Here is a 6,683-nt window from a genome sequence, read left to right on the forward strand (position 1 = left end):
TAGAGGAAGGAAGGGAAGTGACCTGGGGGTCTTTAGACAATAGCTACCATAATTTTGATGGGGTGGTAGACATGAATAGCATGAACCTCAAAGAAGAAGAAGTTAATGAGTGATGGAGGTAGGGGGAGAAGCTGGAAGGGGTAGGAGAGAGCAAGGAGTATTCCAATTCTCCAACCTCGAGCAGTGAGTCAAGGACAAGTGAAGGTTCAACCCATAATGAAAAGCATGGCCAGGGAGCCAGTAACTGGGGAGTTGTGAGGGAAGTTTTCAGTAATAGCTAGCAAACGGAAGGAGTGGGAGAGGAAAAGATTTAACATGAAGGGAAGTGTGTTATCTATGGAACAGGTATTCCAGAGAGCACAGAGAAGCAGCTGGGTAAAGTTAGGTTGAAACTGTGGCAGGTGATAGGTGATGTGGAATGTGGTTTGTATGATAGATGACTACACAAGTTCAGAGACACTGGCTTGTAAAGAGCATAGCAAGTGTGAAGATGATCATCACTGAGTGGAAGGTACCACTCTCCGACCCCTTAGTGAAAGATGAGAGTTGAAGGGAAGGTTGTTGTTTACACTGGACTTTCTCCGCATCCCATTTTGGAGATTGGGCTGGCAGTAGGAGGTAGAACATGACTAGTGCTGGTACAGATGGAAGTGGTTGCTTTGGGACAGATGGAAGATGGCTGACTTGGCCTTTCCTCAGGAGGCATGGTGCACCAAGCAGGAGACTTGAGGGCTCAAGGAACTAACATGGGCAAGGTCTGAGGTCTGCTTAACTGAGGAGGCTGATTATGAGGTGGTAGCAAGAAGTGATAGACTAGCTGTGCAGACAGAAGACACCCATACTGAACTCAGATTATGGAAATTGCCTGTACCAATGCAGGTTGGCACTTATCTGCAATTTAGAGAGTTATCTAGAACACTGTGAGGTTAAATGACTTGTCCAGGCAGAATCAAACAGCCAGTATGTGTCAGAGAGGGAAGTGAAACTGTCTTCCTGGTTTTGAGGCCAGCTATCCACCATACCATTTTGCCTTTCTCATTTATAAATATATACAGAATAAATACTGACATATAGTCTCTTCTAAAATTAAAACGGGTAGGGGAAGGTAGAGATGAAAAATGCTTACCCTTCTAGCTTCCCCCAAACTCCTCCCCCCATGGCAAAGTTGAGAATAGAGGAGCGAAGATTCCTGTGACTGAATTCTCAAAAGCTGTGACTGGAAAATGTGTTCTCTTGCAGATCCTGCAAAAACTGGAAAGGGTAAACACAAAGAGACTTCTCCTTGCTTGGCCACCAAGAAGTGAAGGTCTTTCACCACAGCAACTCATAAAGAACATCTCCAAAGGCTTGGAGGACTGCAGTTTGCATAGGTAGAAGGAGTAGTAATACATATAAAGTCATGAGTCTTTCAAAGTATGTTAGTATTTGAACACTAGCAGGACTGGCATTAGAAACAGGCAACCTAGTAGTCTGGAGGACAGTCACACCTTACCTTAGGGAGCAGTCTCCAAATCTTTCTACCTCTGCTATCTGAAATTCCACTAATAATCCTTTAAGAAACCTCTCTTCATCTTTCTCTTTTAAAATGTAAATTGTTTTAGAGACAGCTAGGTGGTGCAGTAATAGAGCACCACCCCTGGAGTCAGGAGGACCTGAGTTCAAACTAGACCTCAGACACTTAACACTTACTAGCTGTGTGACCTTGGGTAAGTTACTTAACCCCAATTGCCCTGCCTTCCCCCCTCCAAAAAAGAAAAAAAAATTTAAATGTAAATTGTTCTGGAAGGACTCAGGAACTCTTAGATAATCTAACTTGATTTTCTTATTCTACCCGGGAGACAGCGAGACAAACTAAAACTCAGAGAATGGAAGTGACTTGGCTGAGTCACACAGGGAGTGGTGGAAGGTAACATGAGCATCCTGGTCACCTGGCCCCCATTTCTGTACTCTTCCTATGAAATGCCTCTAACACTTTACTGGGAATAGGTTAAACAGAGCCTTTATCTCTTTCCGGAACCAAAGTCCCCAGCTGCCCACTGGATACCTCAAACTCAACATGCCCAAAATGGAATTTATTCTCTTTCCCTCTACATCTTCTCTTTGCCCTGACTTGCCTGTTTCTGCTGACACCACCAACAGTCTCCTCTAGGTTCACCACCTTGGAATACACTCAACTCTTTACTCTTCCTCACTCCCACACGCAAAAAGGTGCCAAGTTGGAAGGGAAGGAGGGGCCCGACGCAGACACAGTCTGAGAGGGCAGAAGACCAAGACCATTTGAAGGAGACATGGCTGCTAAACTGTTTGAAGCTGTTGGCAAATTTGGCCTGGGCTTAGCTATTGTAGGAGGTGTTGTCAACTCTGCTCTACATAATGTGGATGCTGGCCACAGAGCTGTCATCTTTGATAGGCTCCGTGAAGTCCAAGACATTGTCGTAGGGGAAGGGACTCATTTTCTCATCCCATGGTTACAAAAACCAATTATTTTTTGACTGCCGTTCCTGGCCATGGAATGTCCCAGTAATCACTGGTAGCAAGGATTTACAGAATGTCAATATCACTCTACATATTCTCTTCCAACCTGTTGCCAATCAGCTGCCCCGAATCTTCACCAGCATTGGTGAGCACTACCACGAACGGGTGTTACCATCCATAACAACTGACATCCTCAAGTCAGTGGTAGCTCGATTTGATGCAGGAGAATTGATCACCCAGAGAGAACTAATCTCCAGGCAAGTGAGCAATGACCCCACAAAGCAAGCAGCAACCTTTGGGCTCATCCTAGATGACGTTTCTTTGATGCATCTGACCTTTGGAAAGGAGTTCACAGAGGCAGTAGAAGCCAAACAGGTAGCTCAGCAGGAAGCAGAGAGGGCCAGATTTGTAGTGGAAAAGGCTGAGCAACAGAAGAAAGCAGCCATCATCTCAGCTGAGGGTGACTCCAAAGCAGCCGAGCTGATTGCTAATTCATTGGCCACAGCGGGAGATGGCCTAATAGAGCTGGAAGCTGCAGAGGACATCGCATACCAGCTTTCCCGATCTCAGAACATCACCTCCAGCTTCCCCAGTGAGGCCTGTGGCCCCACTGATCCTACCCCACTCGGCCATGATTTAATCCACAGCCTTCTCCTTGTCCCCCCATCCAAAATCACTGTGAGATTTAATGATTTGGCTTAAGCAAAGGAAATAAAATTAAAGTCATTTTGGGATGTTCAAAAAAAAAAAAAAAAGGTGCCGAGTCTTATTGATTCTACCTCCACATCATCTCACATCTATCTCCTCCTCTCCATTCCCATAGTTACCACTCTACTTCAGGCTCTTATTGCCTCTTTCCTGGACTAATATAATTACCTTGTAATTAATCACCTTTCTTCCCATCTATCACTCATGCAATCCATTCACCACAAAACTGCCAAAACTATCTCCCCAAAAGCACAGATCTGATCATGCTGTTCCCCAGCTCAGGAATGTCCTTTTTTTTTTTTGGTCTTTATAAATTTCTTTGTTTACTTTTAGTTTACAAGATTCAGTTCCACTATCCCTTGAGTTTCAAATTTTCTCTCCCTCTTCCCCCTCCCCCCATGGTGGCATGCAATCAAGTATACGATCTGCAAATACTTTCACATTAGACATTAGTCAGCTTGTAAAGAAGGATTGTAACTCATGGAATGAACAATGGGAAAGAGAAAACAAAACCAAACAAAAAAAGGGAGCAGATATTTTGCTTCAGTCTGCATTCAGACTCTGTTCTTTCTAGTTCTTTCTCTGCATGTAGACATCTCTTTCCATCATGAGTCTTTTGGAGTTGTCTTATAACCTTGCATTGCTGAGGAGTCCAGTCTAACAAAGTTGGTTGTCAGACATACGTTGTGTCTATAATTGTGTACAAATTTCTCCTGGTTCTGCTCTTCTCAGCATCAGTTTGCTCCAGGTAAATATGAAGTCCATCTTCTCCTCGTTTCTTATAGCACAATAGTATTCCATAACATGCATATGCAACAACTTGTTCAGCCATTCCCCAACTGATGGGCATCCCCTTAATTTCCAATTCTTTGCCACCACAAAAGAGATGCTATAAACATTTTTGTACATATGGGTCTTCCTTCCACTTCTATGATCTCTTTGGGATACAGCCCTAGAAGAGGTATTGCTGGGTCAAAGGGTATGAAATTATTTATAGCCCTTTGGGCATAGTTCCAGATTGCTCTCCAGAATGACTGAATCGGTTCACAACTCCACCAACAATGCATTAGTGTTTCAATTTTTCCATATCCTCTCCAGCATTTATCATTTTCCTATTTTGTCATCTTAACCAATCTGATTGGTGAGATGTGGTACCTCAGAATTGTTTCAATTTGCATTTCTCTAATCAATAGTGATTTAGAACATTTTTTCACATGCTTGTAGATATCTTTAATTTCTTCCTCTGAAAACTGCCTGTTCATATCCTTTGACCATTTATCATTTGGGGAAATGACTTGTATTTTTATATATTTGTCTCAATTCTCTGTATATTTTAGAAATGAGGCCTTTGTCAGAGACATTGGTTGTGAAAATTCTTTTCCAATTTCCTACTTCCCTCTTAATCTTGGTTACATTGGCTTTGTACAAAAACTTTTCAATTTAATGTAGTCAAAATTATCCATTTTGCATTTTATAATGCTCTCTAACTCTTGTTTGGTCATAAAGTCCTCCCTTCTCCATAAATCTGACAGGTAAACTATTCCTTGCTTTCCCAGATTGCTTACGGTATCAGCCTTTATACCTAGATCATGCACCCATTTAGACTTGATTTTGGTATACAGTGTTAGATAATGGTCTATGCCCAGTTTCTGTCATACTACATTCCAGTTTTCCCAGCAGTTTTTGTCAAATAGTGAGTTCTTATCCCAAAAACTGGGGTCTTTGGGTTTATCCAACAGTAGATTACTATAGTCATTGACTGCTGGGTCTCATGTACCCAATCTATTCCATTGATCTACTACTCTATTCCTCAACCAGTACCAAGTAGTTTTAATGACTGCTGATTTATAATGCAGATTAAAATCTGGTATGGCTAGGCCACCTTCCCTAGCATTTCTTGTCATTAATTCCCTTGATATTCTGGACCTTTTGTTCTCCCAAATGAATTTTGTTACTATTTTTTCTAGCTCTATAAAGTAATTTTTTGGTAGATTGATTGATTGGTATGGCACCAAATACATAATTTAATTTAGGTAAAATTGTCATTTTTATCATATTAGCTCAACCCAGCCATGAGCAATTGATGTTTTTCCAATTAGTTAGATCTAACTTTATTTGTGTGAAAAGTGTTTTGTAGTTGTGTTCATATAGGTCCTGGGTTTGCTTTGGCAGGTAGATTCCCAAATATTTTATAATGTCTACAGTAACTTTAAATGGGATTTCTCTTTCTATCTCTTGCTGTTGGATTTCATTAGAAATATATAGGAATCTGGCTCAGGAATTTTCCAAGAGTTCCTACAACTTCTAATACAAAACATAAGCTTCTCAATTTGATAGTTAAATTCTTTCACAATCTAACTCCAGTCTACCTTTCCAGGCTTATTTCATATTACTCCCTTTTACACACTATAAGTTTCAAACAAACTGGATTTACTTGCCCTTCCCTGAACTCAGAATTTCATCTCCCATTGAAGAGGTCACCCATAAAGAGGGTTAGGGTTGCTCTGGAGACCCCAAAATACCAACACGCTGGATCCTGCTGAATGAATTGGACTCAAGTCTTCTCTCAGCCAAATAAAAGTAAAGTTTATTAAAAGTTTGCTTGTATTAGACACAGAGTAAGTCTGTGCTAGGTCATTCTATGGTCATTCTATCATTCTACAAACATGAAGACAGGATAGGGTCTTATATACAGGAGATTGTGGGAGGAATCTAGGGGTGGTCTAGAGGAGGAGTTTAGAGAGGGTCTTCAGGAGGAGTTAATGAGGTCAATGAGTGATTAAGGGTGGGAAGTTTCTGGAGGCCACCTGGAGACCACAAACAATGGTGGGCTAGGCCAGTTCAAGGGTGGATGACACTTTGATAGGCTCAAGGGTGGGAATTCTAGTAACAGATTTGCCTCATGCAAATGCCTCATCAAATGAGATGATTTAATCAGAGTTCAAGAGCCTGTACCTCCAGGACTCAAGGAGAGCTCAGGACTCAAGGAGAGCTCAAGGGGGCTCCCAGAGCCCATACCTCATCACCATCTCCATGCCTTTGGATAGACTGCTGCTACCCATGACAGGAATGCACTTCCCCCTCATGTCTTCCTCTTAGGATCCTTAGCTTTCTTGAAGGCTCATCTCAGGTGTCACATCTCATAGAAAAACTTGTATGTTCTCCATCTCTCCCTCCTCAAATTGACTTACACCTATATACCTATATACATGTTGCATTACCACCTCTGACCTTACATTAGCATGTAAGTTCACTGAGGACAGGGATGGCATTTTATCCTATTTCCCTCCCCTCCTCCAACCCCACATCTATTGTAGTGCTTAGCTCATAGAAGGCACTTAAATGTTGTTGACTGAACTAAAGAATTACTTTTCTTCCTGACTCTAAAGAAGAGACCATTGTAAGGCAGAGGGGTAAGTGAAGAGAATGGAGAATAACAGAGGCATTAAGGAGTCTTTGAAAATACCTAAGCAGGGGAGTGGTATGATCAGATCTGTGCT

At 41.9% G+C, this 6,683-nt stretch overlaps 1 pseudogene; it reads left to right on the plus strand.

The window, feature by feature from the left end:
- Positions 1-2,224: 2,224 nt before the first annotated feature.
- LOC138149326 (prohibitin 1 pseudogene) lies at positions 2,225-3,177 on the plus strand (annotated as a pseudogene).
- The last annotated feature ends 3,506 nt before the right edge of the window (positions 3,178-6,683 follow it).

Source organism: Petaurus breviceps, unplaced genomic scaffold (genome assembly GCF_028583685.1).
Source record: "Petaurus breviceps papuanus isolate PSGF00001 unplaced genomic scaffold, PetGlider_PUasm1.0 90847, whole genome shotgun sequence".
NCBI classification, from domain to species: Eukaryota; Metazoa; Chordata; class Mammalia; order Diprotodontia; family Petauridae; genus Petaurus; species Petaurus breviceps.